This window comes from Corvus brachyrhynchos, unplaced genomic scaffold (genome assembly GCF_000691975.1).
Source record: "Corvus brachyrhynchos isolate BGI_N302 unplaced genomic scaffold, ASM69197v1 scaffold467, whole genome shotgun sequence".
NCBI classification, from domain to species: domain Eukaryota; kingdom Metazoa; phylum Chordata; class Aves; order Passeriformes; family Corvidae; genus Corvus; species Corvus brachyrhynchos.
In genome coordinates, this window is record NW_008239309.1 from 2,787,090 (window position 1) to 2,804,843 (window position 17,754).

Here is a 17,754-nt window from a genome sequence, read left to right on the forward strand (position 1 = left end):
ATGAAGAGGGGGAGGAAAGAAATTAACTATTGTTGTTTAGAGTTCCAACAGGTACAAATGGAAGAAACCCTCTCCTGCCTCAGTTTCCCCACAAAGCATGCCTGGAGAGTCCTGTCTCCCTTCTGTCAGCCTTAAGATGTTCCAGAGAATCTGTTTGGACATTTAAAGACTCAGGAGGAAACTGTTCTTGTTATGTTTATCCAGTTGTTTTCAATGTTAAGTTTTAAATCTCTTTTTGTTAAAAATAAACAGGTGAAATGTTGGGGCCCTTCCCCTGCCATGTGATCCTGGGAGAGGGGCCCTGGGGGGGAGACACGGGGTTTCCCTGCCCCTGGTCAGCCTCGTTCCCCATTGGTTGTTTTGTGTTTCCCTGCACGGGCAAGGACCATCGAGTCCTGAGATTGCCACAGTTTCTCGGCAAAACCTCTGGCCATGCGGCTGGAGAAATAAACATCTCTGAAACATCTATCAAGAATCAGTCCATATATCTTTTCCATGGGCCTCGTTGTTTGATACGCGTGTTGCAGTTTCCCCACTGTAACATCACAGTAAGAAGTTTCTTCTAATAATCTAATCTACATCTACCCTCTTTGATCTTAAAGTCTTTGTCCTACCACTACATGCGTTTGTAAAAAAATTTTCTTACAAACATCTTTTTTACGTACCCTCTTCTTCAGCCTCTCCTTTGAAGAGCCCTCTTATCTAGTGTCACAAAAGTATTGAAACAGTGTGTTCTACCCTGGAATAATGCTGAATCAGGACAAGGAGCATCTTAACTGTAACAAGCGGAGTACTTAACTAACAAGAGGAAAGTACCCTGTAGCCTTGAAAGTTACCTTGGCAAAGTTTCAAAAGCTAGAAATATAAACACCAGAAACTGGCATAACAACAGCTGATTTCAAGGATTCCCTATTGCTGCCCATGAGATCTAAATTCTATTGAATTCAATAGTGACACTTCTTGTTGTGGAAGGTGTTTTGGACTTTTTGTAAACTTAACCCCAAATGTGGTTCAAATCAGGACCATTTTACCCTGGGTCAGGCAAAGTGTGAGGACTTTCCTTCTGCTCCTTGAAAAGGACTATTCACATCTGAAAGAGCAAAACCACTGAAAGCAGGAGGGAAAAACACATTTCCAGTGTTCACTGCCTCCCAAACAAGCGAGATGGAGCTGGCAGAGGGTGGTGGGACTGTTTATCTCATGGCCAGTGCCTCACGTGCTGTCTGAAAGCAGGCTCGTGTATCCATGGCAATGGGCAGCTCAGCTTCTAACGTTTCAACATGCAGAAAAGGAAAATCCATTATTTCATACTTGATGTAATGGCTGTCTGGTCAGACATCCACAGCTAATAAACAGTAAGATTTGGGTCAGGTATTTCCTGGCAGCTAATGGCCACCTGGGCGAAAAGCTGTCAGTTGCTGAAGTAATTCATTAAATGATAGAAAATGGACTTTACATCAGTCATTATGGCATCAATACAAAAGTTTTGTTTCAAGTGTAATCAGCTTTACTACACGAATGTCACTTCTAAGTGAAAATGGGAGTTGCCTGGTAAGTAGAGTAACGCATTGTGCGCAGCCAAACTGGAACTTGCAGAGAAAAAACCCAACTTGTGAACTGCCAAACACCAACAAAAGGAAGAAATACCATTATCTTTCTAGACAGAATGCACTACGTCCTTTACAACTTACACTTTTTCTGAGGAGCCAGGGGAAGAGGGAAGCACAGGACCCCACTTCAACACTTAACACATTAATTCCACTTTTATGGAACTATGGGCAAAGTATGCTTCTTACCAGGATGTGAGAAGCCATAAAAAAGCAAAAGCCTTCCATACAGGCAGTCTATCATGTTGGTAAGAGCACATGTATGAAGTTCTAGTCAGAAGACATTAAAATGACAAGACTCATGTAAGTATTCACAGTTCCCTGAACCACATGTTTCTAGGTGTACCATTTGTAATGAAAACATGTCATAAGAGCCCCAAGCTTGGTACGCATCAAAAGGAATCTATTTTCAAGTTTTAATTTGTGCCGAATCTTTGGTCTATCATGCAGGTTGAAAAAAAAGAGGGATGCTCACAGGAGAAACAAAGGAGCAGAATAATGAGGTAGCCACATTGGCCAGCAGAAAACAGCAGGTAATTTGAGAAGAATTTCGTTACACAGGGCAAATTAAAAGATTGAACTTGCAAGTAGAAGCCAATAAAAATGACAGTGATGAAAGAATTAGAAAAAAATAAACGAATAAAACTGTTGTGGAAAACAGAGGTAGACAGAAGTAAAATATTGTTTTCATCACCTAGTGCAAAATATGTATTAATGTTTCAATAAAGGGACAAAGGGTGAAAGAATTACATCAGACCATAATTTTAAATTAATCAGGGATCTCTTGCAGCAAATTCATATACGTATATATATATGTATATAATGTATGTGTATGTAACAAATACATGCAAATTCACTCCCACTGCAGAAATTACTGTCAGATTTACCCACTTCTGCAGAATTCCTTCAGTCTATCTTGTCCTTACTAACAGTGTCTCTAATGCTCTGTTTCTGAGGTGAAAATGGAAAGGTGAACAGTATGTGAATCATAATGTCTTTCAAAGTCTGTTGACAGCCTGAAGAAAGACTAGAAAGGTACAAACTAGCTGAATTCTGACATCTGAAGTTAATAGTCTGCATTTTATTAAAAATAAGTGCAATATAAAATTAAATATAATACCCCATTATTATGAGATTTACTGAATGCATAATTAAACTTCTAAAGAATTTCTCTATCTGCCACAGTGCTTTGCAAACTCCAGAAGACTCTTTATGAAGACAGAACAGGTTGCAATTGGAACAGATTTGAGACCTGGCTGTTCACCAGACAAAGGCTGGCAATTTTTGTCATTGTGCAACGTAGTGCCTTAGTGTAGATACACCCACTGAAAATGGTGACCTTGAGAAGATATCTGCAAGCTCATGCTTCTTGTGTCCTTTAGGGTGATGAACCAGATACTTTAGCAGGGAGACTTTAAAATACAGAGAAAACCTACTTAGACTTGACATCTGGTTTTGTTTCCTTCACAAAAAAGGAATTTAAAAGGTCATCTAATGGAGGTATATGTTGTCCCACTGACAAAGAAAATGATTGAAACAAATTACAATACTTACTATGAAAGTATGAGGTGAAGAAGTGCCAATGTTGTGTAACAGACTTACTACAAGTTATTAAAAGGGGAAATTTTGACTGAAAAAGGAACTATGAAGGAACATAAAATGTCAGCTTTCCGAAACTCTAAAGACCTATTTATTTTTGAGCATGGATTAGGTTTAATGTTTTATAAATGAAAGAAGGAATACAGAGTTTCTCTCTCTAGTTTTTGTTCAGGGGAAACCACTGAAAAACAAATCAGGCATTGATTTTAAAGCAAAATAGTGCTCCAGACAGACTCAGTATATGGAATCATATCTTCTCTGACGTGCTTAGTGGTAACTGGGCTTTATGCACCTTTGAAATAAACAAAGCTCAGGCCATGAAAAAGCTCTTCTCATGAACGTCCTACAAATGAACTTACCCAAGGAGAAGAAAACGAGTGCACCTGCAAAATAGTAATTCTTGCAGTTGAGATATTTGGTTTTATTCCACGTGAAGACAGAGGTGATTGGGCCATCTGTGCTGTGCAAATAAAATTAAATCCTAAAGTGCATGAACCCTACAGCACCTTTAGAAAAAGAAAGGCTTTTTTATTCTTTGGAGACCAAAACTGGCCTCAAGGTGTATTACCTAATGAGCATCATGCACTACCTAACAGGCAAATATGTGAATGAGTCTGAAATCCTTCAAGTCACTGCACACTGTTTCTAGTAGCAAGAACATTCTCCTCCTCTCATACCACTGATAGCACCAATTTCACAAAGAAAAGTAAGTAACAAGTCATTTTGAACAGCAGGTAATGACAGTATTGGCCTTTATTCTCACTTGTGCCAAAACCCCTTTCACACCAACCTGGGAGACTAGAGAGTCCTAAAAGCAGCACTTTATCATGTGTTGAGCAACTTTAATGAACATGAAAATCAAACCTATTACTTGAGAGAGGGTATGATAAAATGTCTGGATGCCAACAACCCTCACACAGGTGCCCCACTCACTGGGAGACAGAAGACACTCATCAAAGCAACTAGGAAGGGAAATTATTCTATTAGCTGCAGAAATCAGGGAAAACCACTTCCAAGAAAGGTGGCACTGTGTACTTGGAAGGAAGGAGAGCCTCTCTCCCACTCTGCAGTTGGTTTTGCAGACATTAAAAGGTTGTGGAAAAGGAAAAAAAAAGAAAGAATAAAGGAAAGAAGATGTCTTTCTAAAGCTTGAGCACAGGTCATCTGAAGGATCTACTGACTCTGCAAGATAGTGCATTTTGAGCAGACAAGTGCAGCTAAAGATGCCTGGAGAGGCAGGAGAGGAGAAGATAAAAGAGAAACAGAGAAGACAAAAGCAGACAAAATATTACTAGAGTAAAGCTAGAGGGGAGAAAGAATCAAAAATAAAAGGGAGGAAAATGAACATAAAAAAAGCCAAAATCATACACAAATAAACCTACAGACTTGAACCAGATGTCTCTAATAGGAGTTTGGGCTACAATGCAGTACAAATCTGAGCATAAGAGAAAACAAAAACAAGACACATGGGGATACTTTCAATTCGTCCTTGTTTGTTACATGTCCTGATTTTACTTCTAAAACTCTCTGGCTGAGAAAAAGCCTTAAAATTTCCTTGCTGTTACCACTTACTTTCTCATCTCCCATTCCCATTATTGGAGTGTTTTTACTTTGACAATTCATGTTTTCTCTATCATCAAGCAGCTGCACTGAGTGCATCACCTGGGCACAGTGGGACTGGGGTCTGGCACTGGTGAAACAAGGATAGTAGTGACATCCAAAATCCACAGTATCTCAGAAGAATATTTCCCATAAGAAAGGCACAAGGGCATCATGCACCTTTTGCACTGAAACATTTTGGTTATGCCTTATGCCCAGAGCACGGAGGCAGTAATCTTGGGTAACTTCAGCAGTGCTTACTAACCTGGTGCAGGACGGCTTCCCGGAAGCTCTGCTGTTCCCTGCAGCCTCCACTGAACCAAGGCTGGCTCTGGTGATGCTTCAACACCCTGCTCCACTGCTCTGCTCTACCTACAGAGGTGAAGGTCAGTTCAGTCCTGCAGGTTCCTCCAGGCTGAGTGTTCCCAGTCTTTGTCTGGAAAACCATCCATCTCTGACCTTGGAAAGTGTGCAGCACTCTTGTATGCAGGTTTCCTATCTGTGGGGGTGGGCCAAGGCCACGTTTTTTACTCTGTGAGTGATATTCCCACCCTTGCAAAGGACAAGCATTTAATGGACCATCTGCCTATGGTCTTCTCAGGGTCTACCATGCTCCTGGCAAAATGATACCTCCCATTATGTTTTAGCTCCTTTCCCTTTAGGTTTAATAAAGCACTCAAGTGTGTGATGTCAAAATCTTGACACTATAGGAAAGGATAGAAAAGGCTGCAAGCTAAAGGGGAATTCTACATATTACTGATATGGTAGCAGCTATTGTTTTGCATAATGCCTACCCAATCCCAAATTGATGCAGCAGATGGAGGAAGGGAAAACAGGTTACATGCCTGCAGTGTAAATGTACTGCCAGGCTTTGCTCTGCCAACTACCTAAATGACTTGCCATGCCTCTGTTAGAGTGGTTTCTAAGAGGATGTGAAACTGCAGTTTAGATTGTGATTTATGAGTGCTTTTCATGTCAGAAGAGTGTGCTGAAGCATAAGTTTATCTGCAGGTACCAGCCCTTGGGTTTAAAATAATTATTTTGTAAAAGGCAAAATATTTGTCATTTGGATATAGAAAACAAAGAGTAAGCCTTGATCAGAATCTCCTAGAAAGACGCACCTTGAAAAATCACATTATTTGTATAATCATGTTATTTGCCACTTTGTGACTTTAAAACAAAGAAAATTCAAATAAAAATTTCTCTGCTTTATTTGCTTCCAAATTAATTTTGCCATTTGCTATTTTATGACTTCACATTCTCAGCTTTCACACCAGCACTTCTGAGACTGGGGTATCCTAATTTTCCTGATGCACACTTAAGATCAGATCTAGGAACTTAGGAAACTAGGTGTTGAGTTCCCCCAAACATGTGCCTCTTAAGGACAGTCCTGGGAGTGCTGAACCTGAACAGTCAGAAGTCAATCCTGCTTTCGGTTCTACTATGAATCCTGGGCTGGATTTGATGAAATAACATTTTTGAAATCTGCAGAGTTTACTACCAAAGTCAGATTTTTCTGTAAAGTATGCATAATCCATTGGTCTGTACCTGTTTTACTGCAGGCTGCACATAAAAAATAATTTCTACAATATTTCCTATTACAAATCAATAATTACTTCAGCAAACTTTTTAATTTCAAGGACAGATATAAGATTAGTGAGGGACAAAACTGTGTGAAACAGGCTGAGATTCAGAGTTTACAGTATACTGGCCTAATATGCACTAATATACTGTTGGTTTATACCTGACAGAGTTAGTAGCTAAGCATATACAACAAACCCAGTTTAAAGCTGTGAAGCTCTAACTAGCCAAGAGCCAAGCTGTTTTAAAATAGTCTTGCTAAATATTTTCTAAAAAACACCCCACCCATTTCAAATCTAGGCAAGTCTATGTATGGCTAACTTAGGAAAGAAGAAAATGGTCTTATTCCACCTTGAATTTCTGCTTCCCAGGAATCCCAGGTGCTTTCCAGTGTCCTGCGCTATAATCAAACCTACCCTTTTCCATCCCCAGGCTGTGCCCCCTATCCTTGCTGACCACTACAATGCACTGACAGGTATGGGTGCCTCATCCCCATCCAAGCGGTTGTAGGCCAGGCACAGGGACACAGCTGCAGGACCAGGGCCTTAGCTCCAACCCCTGTTGTCACACCTGCTTGCTATGACCCAGAACAAGGACTTGCAAACTCCATGATGAACATGATAAGGCTCCTTGTCTGAGTTGTTAAGATTTATCTGCTTCTCATGGTGAAAGCAGCTTAATAGGTAAACGGGCTTGCCATCCCATCCCAAAACATGCACATTAGTATGTTCACACAGGATCTGTGTGATGGAGCAAGGAGATGAAGTTTGCTTCAACTTGTCCCAGTAAGCTTCAGTTGTTCTGGTGCATTTTGAATGCAGCAAAACTACTTGTACCTTTTTCACCTGCACCTAAAGTAATCTGCTGTTCATTTAAACTACACAGTCCTTTTGTGAGATGATTTGAACGATTACAAAGACGTTTATGCTTGCCTGGAGTCTTAATCACCCCCTAGCACTAAAATGGGGGCTTGGTAGGTACCACTGCCTGCTTCACCACTGTATGCCCACAACAGCCTCCCCATAGCAGCATGACTCAAGGACTCAGTGCCTTCCTGCCTGCTTGCCTACAACCACCATTTCCTCCCCATCTCTTGATCTCTGCTGCCAATCCACATTACCTGACAGCAAAGACAACAAATTGCCACCATGGGACAAGGGGCTCAGGCATTTCATCAAGGGTGGTATTATACTATGGCCTCTCCCCTGTCTTTGGTATTTCCCTCTCATTACCGTTGCCTTCATGGATCCTTTCCATGCTTGCCCTTTCATCTGCACTATTGTCAGCCTTTGCTGACACGGTACCAGCCACATCCCTCGTGAAGCCAGTGCATCAGACAACTAACCTTTCCTCTCAAGATGTCCTTGTCAGGGGTTTAAAATTCAAATTAAATATACCTTCACCAGTTTTCCCACCTGTGAGGGAAGGCTATCAAGTGCTGTGACACCAGCCAGGGCGTAGGTAGACAATTATAGGGAAAAAACTCGTCCTAATTCTGATCCCTTGAAAACACTACTCCTGTTTTCACCATGTGTCACATTTAGCTCCTTTTTGTGCGTTTTGAAGATGTCCCCCTAACCTAAAAAGAAAATAAACCCTCTGGGATTAAACCATCCTGCTTTTGCAATCCTTCAGCTGCTGTACTGCCACTGCAAATCAGTAGGTCACAGTTCTGTATTCCCACACATCAACTCAGCAGCAACAAGAGAGCCAAATGAAATTTTTCTACTCATTTGGTTTCTGTGGTCTAATACCTGCCAAGCATTTGACCACAGATCTTTGGCTTGTGTCTACAGCCTCCAGGACCCTGAGCTGTCTTGCCTCCAGCTACTAGCTGAGCCCACAACAGCTTAGCTGGCATGGGCAGCACAGGCAGTGTGCACTCAGTTCACTGAGGCCATAGGCACATTACATTCAGGTCGGATCTCCAGCTCTCTATAGGTCTTCGGGGAAAAGGGAATCCACTGAGCAACTGATTTGTTTTTGCAGAAATATGTAACAGCTCTTTTTAAATTTCTGTTGCTTTTCCTACATAATGATGATTCCATTTAGGGACATCTATAGAAACACTGACATATTGAAAGTACTTTTGGAAAACAGGAGACCTAGAAGAGACATTTTGCAAGGCACACCAATCCGCCAAATGTATGAAAATGAAATGTGAGAGAGTAAACATTTTTAAACTGATTTTAAATAGTTTTGAAGTCAGTGGAGCATGCTGCAAAAATCAGCCTTCTAGTTTTATAAAGTGTGCAGTTCTCCATCACCTCCACCCTGACTTGCACAGAGCATGGATCAGTCTTTCCTTGAATGAAGTCAAATTAGAATTTGCACACCAAGACTGCACCTAAGGCACTTCTGCCCCAAATCAGTCCAGGAGATCAGAGAGAAAGTCCAAAGCAAAAACTCCACCATCCTGAAATGTGCATATTGTGTATGTGAGTCCTTGACATTAGCTGTTTCATTTTGTAGAACTCCTCTTGGATCAGTAGAAGCAGTCCACACCATCTTATAATGCAAATATGGTTTATTGCAACCTATTCCGTCTGGAAGTTGAGAGGATAAACTGAGCAGTGCAGGAGCAATCCTTAGCAGCTGCTATCCATGTGGAAAAATACAGATAGCTCCCCATCTGATATTACTACTACCATTTACTAGAGAAGCATCTAGAGGCCCTTGATAGGGATTAGGCCACTATAATAGGCACTGCTTGGACTTAATAAAGTAGCCCCTGCCTCAAATAATGAAGAGAAAATATATACTGAGGTACAGCCTATTTGTAAAAGGAGCAAGACAGAGATTACTGCTGTGGTTATACACTTCTACAGACCAGGCATAAATGGGGTCACAAGTGAAAAATTCCTTTGGTGTCATTCTCACCCAGATTCATGTTCACCACTAAACTGCAAATAATCTGGCAGAGTTAGCTGATCTCAGCTGAAGCCAGCCCTGAAAATGCAAAAATGCTAGAGGTCAGGAGCCAGGTGGGACGGAAAACTGGGCAGGGAAACCTCCTCCAGCCTCCCTCTGCCAGCTGCTGTTTCTGAAAGCCTCTGCCAGGAGACCTATGCCTTTCTAAGCTCTAAATCCACCCCTGACAGCTACTGAATATCTTTGATTTGTATGAATAAATTTCAAAATGTCCTGTGATTACAGCTTCATAACATTCCGGAAGCAGATGGCAGGCACAGATGACACTGACAGTAGTTGTAAGTGTAAATAGGAGATGGCAGAGAGGAGTGAGGAGAGACCATGTTTAGTGTAGGAAAACCATGAAAGAAAAAGAGCTATTACTTTGAAGATGCATCCAAATAATGAAAGCAGGTAGAGAGGATTCAATTGCCACTAGGAGAGAAATACAGAGCTCTGCTTCTTGAACTAGCACAGTGTGTGCTTAAATGTCTTACTAAACAGAGAAGAGAGGGACAGAGAGAAAGACATTAAAATATTCAACTGCCCTTGACCATTAGGAATGAAACTCTGCTCTCCTAGGAAATAAACAGCAGTATACATTTTGGAAAGTAACACTCAGCACCTGGATAAACACACAATAAATCCCAGCTCCTTCCTTACTTCTGGACCAGGTGATAAAAGTTCACTAGTCTGAGATAAAGCTCTTTTCTAAATCATCTCAGAATACAAAGCATTTATCTGCCAATCCCACCAAAGTTTTAAAAATCATTATACGCTCACTGCAAACCTTGAGGTGATGTTTACTTTTATTAAGATGCAAGTGGGAATGTGAAACCATCCATGGTACTAAATGAAGTTCTTACAATGTCTCTTCAGAATACTTTCACTCTCACTCCAGCCAGCAAGAAGAGATTATTTCCTTCCTTCTCCAATACAAAGAATTAAGTAATAGAGAGGAAATCTCCTGGAAGATACTCAGTGTATCTTTCTCTTCTCCTCACCACCTCCCCTTCACAGATGTTTTTTTTAAACATAGCGTACATCAAAGTAAAAACTGACATGCATTTCCCTGAAGCTCTCCTCCAGTTTTTTGATTTTGGAAATTTCATTTTCTACCTTATGATGATTACATGAGTGAGGATAAAATGCTTGCTTTGGGATTCATCTTAGACAGAGATGTAATAAACATTGTAACTTTGCACTGCAATGGAACAAATTCTTTTGTAGATGGGCAGGAAGGGACTGTGAGGATTAAATTATATCTGATCACTTGAATATGGATAAAGATGCTATATGATGAGTATATTGACGAGTGGAAAAAAGAAAGAGAAGAAAAGAGGGATTGATGACCTAGCCAGTGAAGTACTCACTGCAGTCCACCAGGTTTCTCAGTCCCATTGAGCTGCAGCTGTCTATTTGCACACACACATACAGAGTCCCAATTATTAATAAATAATTCATGATATTTTTCAGTTTTTCCTCAGTTAATTGCCAAGTGTGAGTCAGCATGAAGACTGAGTTACATCTACCTTGTACCAAAAAGTTTGTTCTTCCAGGTGCACAAAACAAGACAGAGATAATTTTAGCCATACCATGCTGTGCTGGATTACTTGTTTGCCTTTTCTCCTTGTAGGATGCTGTCGTTCAAAGGGGACACCACTGAGGCTGATAAATTCACCTTACTTCCAGCTTCTAAGTAGGAAAAAATAGCTTTGCGTTGCCCCGATTTTCCTTTCATGAAGTTTATAAAATTCCAAAGTGCATCCATACCTAAAAAAGAGAAGGCCATCTGCTCAACACCTCTGTCTTACACATGCTTGCACACCAATCTCTGAAAGAAAGATCCTGCTCAAGTTTGTCTATCAACAACATCCAGTGCTTTGTCTTTCTTTTAAAAGCATCTTTTTAATTACTTTAGTGTCCTGACATGCAGTATGTCTTGACATACCCTCAGTGCATGAATAGCCTTCCTCTGCCTCATCAGAGTGGGGAGGAATTAATCCCAGAGATGCTGTGGCAGAGCCTGGTGGAGTGCACAGTGAGGTCTGGGAAGTTGCTGTGACTGGGACACTCCTCTCCTAGTGTGGGCTGCGGCTGGGACCAGGACACTCCTTTCCTGTGCAGAGCCACTCATCCTCCTCTGTCATGCTCTTTGCTTGCTCTGGCTTGCCCATTAGCCCAGTTAGATAACAAAAACATCACTAGGACACTGACAGTGCAGGCAGCAGACATCTGGAGTGTGGTTCCTCTATACTCCAAGTGTGCTGAAGATCAGAGCAGATCAGTTCCTGAGAGCAGAGAGCAAACTTAAGGGCGGTGTAGAGCAAGGCTAGGCAGCACGGTATCATGCAAAAGTAAGCTTGGTAAGGTTCTCTTTCAAGGTCGTATGCAGTAGGATTCATGACAGGCTCTTTCTTAGTACCAGGAGCTGGCATTGATGCCGAGCTCTGAAGTGTGCGTTCAGCTAGATTCACTGCCATATGTCTGATGGGCATCTGTGTAGGCATTATCTAGGTAACATGGGGACAATTACTGGTTAGCTTCCCACCTGGCCCATTTCACACGACTCATGATCTTTTGGGAATTTAGTGACACTACCTGAGCGTCTTTGCAGTAGATATGTGGCACTTACACAGTATAGGCTTGTTGGTCTGCAAGACTGGATCCCCTCAATGTGCTGTTTATCTTGGCTGATGGCCACTGCAACCTATGCTTTGGCACTGTGGGTGACCCCTCTTGGCATTTTGCCAGCATCTTTGAAGGACTTAGGTTACAGTGGATTGATTTTCTTTCAGCAGTTTATACACAGGCATTGACCTTTGACTGCTGGGTCCCAACAGCTTTGTTCATCCAGCATTTAGACTCACATCATGACAGTAACAGTTGAAAGACTTTTCTTCCAGCTATGCCTACAAATAAATAGCAATATCTAAAGAAGACAAGAGCACACCAAGAAAACTTGAATCAACCCCAAATGCAGTCAAGTCTTTCACATAGCAAAACCTACTTTCATCAGAGATGAAGACAGCCTTACCTTGTGAAAGAGCTTTGTTTCACCTCCACCAGCTTCTCTAGCATACCCAGTCACATCTTGACAGTGGTGGGAAGAAAGAGATAAAGCCCATTTCAAAATGGATGTATTTGTATGATTTTAGCAGCTACAGAGCAAGCAAATTTAACAAAGTGTCACATGTGGCCCTGCTGTAATGTTGGGAAAACACTGTCCAGACTGTCAGAGCCAAGGGTTTATTTGTGAATCATCCCCTTTATCAACTCCCACGGGGATTGCAGTATCAACTTGCAAAAATTGGCAATGTCACCTACGCTGATTATTCCAGGATATTGGCACTGAGGTGTCTACTTGGACAGTAGACACACAGATAAAGTGAAACAGTTTTTAAAGAGAAAAGGAGATTGCTTCTGGGTGACCCAAGAGCTGTTCAATGCATTTTAGAGAAAGTATTGAGTGTACTGAACCTTTGGCACACAGAGGCTTAGGTTGCTTCTGAAATGCCATAGTTCAGTTCAATTTGTCTTGGAAATAAAAGGTTATAATTTTATTTCAAAATAATTGGACTGCAACTGCTGTTCAGGAGCTGTTTTACATGCAGCTCAGTTGTCTTTCACACAGCTGAGCTGTCCATGGGTAAGGAATGGGATGGTTAGCTACAGGAGGTCATCTTATTAGCCCTCCCAAGAATAAATTCTACTGACACAAGTTGCCCTTCGCTTACACACATTTAGATTTTCAACATCCTTATTTGAGTTAGGAGTATGATTTTCCTACAGTACAAATACTGTGTAAATGTCTTTCCATAGCATATAGACTGATAGCTAATTGGGCTAATTAGCTTAGTAAAGGTCTGCCTTTTTGTGCCCTAACAAAGCCTTATGAACAGAACTCTCCAAGCACAAACATGGCCAGGGGCCAGGCAGTCCTGAGGAGTGGTGTCAGCTTAACACTTAAGGGAATCCAGACCTCAGTCTAGTTATTGTATCTCCATTTCCTGTTACACTGACCTCTGCATCTCTTTAAAGGTGTGGAAAGACTTTCAAGAGTTTTTAATTCAGCCAACATGAATGTTGTAATGTCCTCAACTGCCTCCTTCTTTTCTTTTAATGACAGCTTCATCTGTGACCTCTAAAGCTCCTCCGCCTGTTGTGAGTAAATGTGGGGAGAAGAAGAGAAATAAACTGCGCAAGTTAATCCTCTGGCTTTTTCATCCGACCTCAATGTGTGTCTCCTCTACCTAAGTGCAGCAGCCTGGATTTCTCATGGTTTATTTCAGGTATCTATGCTAGCCTTCTATTCATACATAAATCAACTTCACTGATGTAGCGTTAGAACTTATGTATTGGGGTTACCAGGAGAGTGTAGCTCAAAAACTTTTATGTTCCAAAAGCAGTAAAACTTCCAATATTAAATTCCCACAGTATACTGCCCAGCTGAAAGGCAAAAATCTCATGCTGGTTAGTCTAATTGTCCACTAATAACAGACACATCCCCTCTACTATGACATACTACTAGAGTTATGATGGAAATTGTCTAAAAAGGCCTCTTCCTCTCGATTGTCTCTCTTTGCCACAGTAGAACAGCAGTACCACTATCTTTTTTTTTTCATGTACACTGTACACCTTGTATAAGGCAACAGTAGACTAAGAGAAAGGAAATAATGACTAGTTATTTTGTGTTTCATTCACTAGAAGAGTATTGCATCGAAAGTAGAATGGAAACTGTTATTTGAAATTTTATCTTTCTCAGGAATAAATGAATAAATAAGACAACTTTTGAATGATAAGAAGATGGCAGGTGGTTCACCATAGAGATATTTTGCTGTCTATCAAAACTGCATCCAGAGTTTTTATTCAAAATTGTGAACTATTAGGGCTCCATGTAAGACATCAAATAATGTTTCTGCTTGTCAGCAAGATGAATCATACAATGTGTCCTTCCTACTCTCAAGCACATTATAGGCTACCATATGCATATAAGCACACACCCGTGTGCTTCGGACTGCTTGGTTTAGATTAATTTCTTAATTTTCCAATTTCAACAGAATGCCAACTCAGTCTATTTTACCATGTTTTCTGGTGGCACCATGTATCATATAATTTTATGATGGAAGGAGTTTTTACCCATAATAATGGGCTTGTGAGGTTTTCAGCTGCCCTTCCTATGTAGTGCTCCTGTGTCTAATACCCAGAATTTCATCACAAGGTTTTACATCAAGATAAGAAAACCACAAAGATCTGGTCTAAGCTGAGTTAAGATCGCCCATTTTTTGCCAATTCCAAGGCAGACCAAACCTTAGCTTTGAACTAAATCACTTGAATGGCATAAGTATATTCTAAAAAACAGGTTGATAAAATGAGTATATTAACATATTCTGAATACAGATATGTGATTTTTGTGTTCTGTTATTTTGAGCCCCACAAAGCCAAAACTACATTAAAAACATATTGAATGGAAATCATGCAAATGCAAATCAATAACAGAGCCCTGATCTATTTATATAGAGATCCAAGTTAATACTAAAAAAGATGGGAATCAATCATTAAGGATATTTTGCAGTGTCACTATCTGTCTTATCACAAGCTCTCATTGGGGTCACTGCTAGCAAATCCCTTAAAACACACTCTTTATACCCATGAAGCCATGCCAACAAATTAACAGCCCTGAAGCATGGTCCTTTCAGGAATTCTCTTTGGGCGGTGCAGCTGCCCACAACTGACAACATGGACCATGGGAAAATAGAGAATGTTCTCAGCTTCTTCATTTGAAAGTGAGCTGTACTCTGGAAAACCAAAAAAGGAACAATTCACTTCAGACATCTGTCTGTGAAGAAAAATTTAGTGCCAGCATCTGGAAAATGTCTGATTGAAGCCATGCTGAAATTGGTTTTGAAGGAAAAGTGACAGTAATTAAAAAAAACAAAAAGGGCCAGGGATGTCATTTTCTTGTTCCTTTCATGATAGGAACTTCCACACCCTTTTATTTCAAATTCAGAAGAAATCACCTCCTGGGCTGCAGGTTATTCCCTCTGCCACACTCCTCCTAAAATGGCATGGACTCACAGGGACACTCTACACAAACATCCTTTGTAGAAGTTTTCAAAACACTTTCACTGTTTTGGGTCCCTTCCAACTCACCATAACCTATAATTCTCTGATTAACATCTAGGCAAGGTGGCTTCATCCGCACGTGGTTCCTGCAATAAGTAAATAATCACAAATGCGTTCAATGCTAATGTGTTCTTTATGAATTAAGTCCTTATCTGTCATTGTGAGTGTGAATGATACTGTTTACAGTGATGGAAGAGAAAGAAGCCCTTACCACAAACATTTTTGCCACCTGACTCTCATTTGCCTGCAACATTAACAAAGTCTCAACAGCTCACCCAGGTAGCTGGCATAGGGAAGGGCACTCAGCATGCTCATTGCTATGCAAAGCATGATGAACAGTGATGGTCATCACCAGTTTGGCAATTATTTCTCCATTTTGTCATTTCAATATGCCTCTGAGGTTGCACAGAAAGCTCTGTGTCTCAGCCATATTTATGGGTATTCTCAGCTGCTTGCAGTTATTGTGCAGCTCTGATTAATACTTCCTTCTCTGTGACACAGAAGGAGCTGCATTCTAATACCATCCTCATTTTTTTCTACCAGATCCCATACTTTTGCATAAAAAATTCCCAACTTATAAATCAAGGAGGTATGGTTGGAGGTCCATAAAAAGTGAGACCATGAAAATGTCATCACTACACGTTTTATTTTCCTGTCTACTCTTCCTGAATCTTCCAAATGTTGTTAGCTTGTTTATGGCTGCATTGTTCATTTTGGATACCTTATTCTTAAGAGGTATTCTGGCCAGGACCTCCAGCTCCACTTTCATGGTTCAGCTTGTGTTTGCAATGGTTATTTCAGCTTCCTTCTTCACAGGCAAGTCCATCTGTTAGTGTCTGTGGTAAGCTTAGAGTATGAATTGAGTATTGTTAATAACGTTTTTTCTTTGTCTGGCAAAATTATTGTACTTTAGTCACACTATTTCTATGTATTCTACTTTCTTCAATGACCTATACTATTTTTCCTTTGACCAGAGTAGACATTAATAGGCTTCACAGAAAATCTTGGCAACAAAGATCACATTGTACAATTGATATCAATCTACTCCTGTGTGAATGGGACTAGATTGCGTGGATCAGCTTGCCCTGCAAAAAGCTGGAGCACCTATCACCTGGGTCTTTATTTACTTTTATAATACAACTTCTCTATTTTAATTAAAAGCCACGGAATTTTAGTCTCCCCTTAATGGGAAGTTAGGCTAGTTCTACATAGGCCTTCTCCTTTTGAATCAGAGCCTATAATCCATACAAGCGTAAATTGTATTGATAAAACCTGTATTGATATAACATGGATACAACCCATATAACAGGCTGAATACTTGGTTCGGCCTGCAAAAAATAATGACATTTATAACTATGCATTTCAGTAATTTCTTCTTCTCTTATTCTATGGTACTCAGCTCAGTGACAGCCTATAGGACTTAAAACTGCCATCTGCATGTTTTTTATCGGCTGAATCCAGATAAATTCTGGCAGTTCTGTGATACCCTCCGTGATTAACACAAAATCTTTTTTGATGTATGCTATTGTGTAGTTCAGTGTAGTAACTCACCTTCTCTAACAGGAGTTGCCAGAGGTCTATTACAATTTATCTGAAGGGTATAAAGTGGTAAAGTGTTCTTTGTCCAGCAGTTGAGGAGTGTGTGCGTGTGTATGCAATACATGCATTTTTCTAAATTTCTGTAACAGCTGTTGATGGAGGGGAGAACGAAGGGAACAACTGAATCAGACAGAAGGTAGTTCCATCAGGTTGCTCTTCAAGAGGTGGACAGAGGCATTGCCAAAGCATACTGAGTGACTCTTCCAAAGCCATTTATTGTGAGAGCCTAGATAAATATCACAGCTTACATCTAACATCTGAAACGGCAAGCCAAATAAAATGATGGATAAGTAAGGCCATGGACACAATAGTAGAAACAACCTGAAATATAATGACGCCAGAGCCAATCCAGGCTGCAGAAAATTAAGCCAGAATGGAAATAAGAAAGCTAATAATAGATTCTCCAAATGGGGAAAAAAATATTCATCCTGACGTTTAGCGTAAGTGTAAGTGTTCTTTGTTTACAAATGCAGTGCTACCTAAACTATTATCTTTAGGCAACTTAAGCTTTCATTTTTTATCTGTACTGTAACTTGTATTTTGGGATACCCCATGAAACAACAAACGACTTATTATGCACCACTATAACTAAAGTATTCAGCATGCATTTTCCTTCCTCATTGTGAATATGATGAAGTTAATCCAGTCCTTTCTTAATCAACTGCTGTAAAAATCAAAGCAGAAGTACAATACATTCTCAAGCATAAGTGTGCTGATAGAAAATGTACCATTT

The 17,754-nt window shown here is 40.4% G+C and overlaps 1 long non-coding RNA gene across 4 annotated transcripts in view; it reads right to left on the reverse strand.

Moving 5' to 3' along the window:
- Positions 1-10,087: 10,087 nt before the first annotated feature.
- Positions 10,088-17,754, reverse strand: part of LOC108448288 — a 41,548-nt gene continuing 33,881 nt past the window's right edge. For 2 of the 4 annotated variants that reach the window (XR_001864137.1, XR_001864134.1), the window contains 2 exons: positions 12,334-12,389; positions 10,088-11,069 (listed from right to left, as the gene is read on the reverse strand). This is a non-coding gene — a long non-coding RNA (uncharacterized LOC108448288). Of the gene's footprint in view, positions 11,070-11,247; positions 11,588-12,333; positions 12,390-16,143; positions 16,269-17,754 lie in introns of all 4 variants that reach the window. The other 2 variants (XR_001864136.1, XR_001864135.1) reach the window with 2 other exon arrangements.